The 2320-nt window shown below is 46.7% G+C and overlaps 1 long non-coding RNA gene across 1 annotated transcript; it reads left to right on the top strand.

Annotated features, from left to right (window-relative positions):
• The first annotated feature begins 625 nt into the window (after nt 1–625).
• Nucleotides 626–1854, top strand: LOC104582756. Its single transcript, XR_730743.3, has 3 exons — nt 626–901; nt 1046–1140; nt 1246–1854. It is a non-coding gene; the product is annotated as an uncharacterized LOC104582756 (long non-coding RNA).
• Nucleotides 1855–2320: the final 466 nt, after the last annotated feature.

The following is a 2320-nucleotide window of genomic DNA, read 5'->3' on the forward strand; positions in this document are numbered from 1 at the left end:
GTATTTTTACAACTAATTGCCGTATCATATGTGAATACTAAATGCAATTTAGTACATGTCAACATACCCTTGAGTTTACTCATTTATACAGAAAAAATCAATTTTTTGTTGGCTAATATTCCCGCAACAACGTGCGGGGTGTCATCCAGTATAATAATAAAGTGGCGACCTTTCCGCCCTTAGAAAAAAAGAGAAGGTAAATACATTCGTGGTCCAACTACTTAAGAGGTGGGAGAGCATTAGTCAAGTTTCTCGTAAAATGAGTTGGTTAGTTCTAAATTACTACTGGAAAAATATATAAAAGATCGTTGGGCCACGCGGGTTCGCCGTAATAATTATGTCCCATCCCTTCAGCTAATTTTGCTCTTAATACAAGATCATTTAAGTCTGGTTTCTTTGTTATTGGGATAGGTGAACTCTTTAGGATCCATCCCCCAAAGGAACCGGACATGAGAATTTATCGTCATCCGGCTCGAGCAATAAGACTGCGGAAGATCCATAATAATAATAGTTGAGAGGTGGGGAGCAAAAATGTCCAATATAGTCCCGAATTAAGATGTGACACCGTCTGGGAGGTCCGTCAGGCCCCGAATGAATCAGGGGCTTTCTTGGGTGCTAATTGTTCCAAAGTTGGGGGCCTTTTTGCTAAATTTGCCACAGGGTCCCCGACGGACGTCTCAGCCGCGACCCGCACCCCTGCTCTCCTCTCGTCGCGTAGCCGATTGAACGCGCCAATAGCCTCTCGCAGCGGCTAGAACCTTCCGTTGGCCCGATTCTGTGCTCGCACCCATGCCCGTGCAGCTACCCGCACCCCTGACGCCCCAGGCGCCGGCGTACCAATCCGAAATCGTCGGGACCGTCGTTGTTGGGGCTACCTCGTTTTTGGGCACCACGAGCTGAGGTAAGTGATTTCGTAGCCCGCCCCACTGTTGGATTCGTTCACGTGATTGGATTTAGGGTCAGAATCGGGCCGAATTGAGCCCTATTTGAGGACGATTCCGCCGATTGGAGCTCAAACTGAGGACGATTTGGCCGCCGTGGACAGGGATGGGGCGAAGTGGGTACATGGATGAGGGAGGAGCTTCCATGATGGACTGGCTCAGGGATTCGGTGGAGAGTAGCATCGATTCTTTAGAGAAGGTGAGCAATTTTGCATTAGCTGGCTGCAAATTGAGTTCGATTTCCTATTTGTTGGTGTGCCGAGTACTCGTCTGCTTACTGGTTGTGTACTGTTAAATTGTGTAGTGCAACTAGGGTTACTTTGACCCAGATTACTTGGTGGAGCGTGAGCATGATGATGATGATGAAGATGTTGAGCACAATCTGGGTACTGTGGGAGTGGTGCCTGAGAGTAGTGATGTGCGGAACCAAAAACTACTAGCTGATTTGGAAGCACAGTTGAACGAAGAGAAGGAGAAGAAGCAAAAATTACTAGCTGACATGCTTAAGCTTGAAACTGAGCTTGCTTTCCTGGACCAGGTGATAGAGGAGTTGGAAACGACGGTTTCGAAGGGCAGGAGCAGATAGAAGAGCTGAAAAGTGAACTGGCCGAAGCAGTCAAGATGAAGGCAGAAATTGGCCGAGTTAGAGATGTTGCCGTGGCATCTTGGAGTGTGGCCATCACTTTGGGTGTTGTTTTCATTTTTCTTGTGAAGATGTTGCCTTAGTTTCAAGTGGCGCAATAAGTCATACTCCTAAATTCGAAGTGACTATGTTGTAATATTTGTAATCTTACGTGAGACTTTGAATTTGTAAGTGACTGTTGTAATATTTTGTAATCTTAGGTGAGACTTTTAAATTCTAAGTGAGTGTTGTAATCGGCTATTAGTTAAGGTAACAGGAGAATAGATGCAACGATTTTAGCCTAAGAAATATCTACATAGAGTTGTTCATACATGCCATTGTCAGCATCAACATCAGAGATCCAAAATACACAGTTGGCTAATTTCCTTGTTACCCAAAAGCTAACTTGCTAATTTCTTCGCTGGTCCTGCCCTTCTTCCACAGTTAATCTGCCAATTTCCTAGTTACCCAAAAGCTAACTCTTGCGAACTTCCTTCTAATTTCCTAACTTAGATTCTCTAGCCCCTACGGCCTGACCTCCATCTTCATTGGGCGCCCCTTCTTAGTTGCCCCTACGGCCTCCGGGAGCCACAGAGGAGGACACCGACTGCCGCCACTCCGAAAAACCCAGCGCCAATCCCTGCGACAGCAACTGCATACAACACGTCGTAGTAGACCTGCAGCAGATTGCCAAGAAGGGCAACTTGCACCTGCCTCCCGTTGGCGCTCCCAACGACGACTACCGTCTCATCGTCGG

The sequence above is a fragment of the Brachypodium distachyon genome, chromosome 2 (assembly GCF_000005505.3).
Source record: "Brachypodium distachyon strain Bd21 chromosome 2, Brachypodium_distachyon_v3.0, whole genome shotgun sequence".
Classification (NCBI taxonomy): Eukaryota; Viridiplantae; Streptophyta; class Magnoliopsida; order Poales; family Poaceae; genus Brachypodium; species Brachypodium distachyon.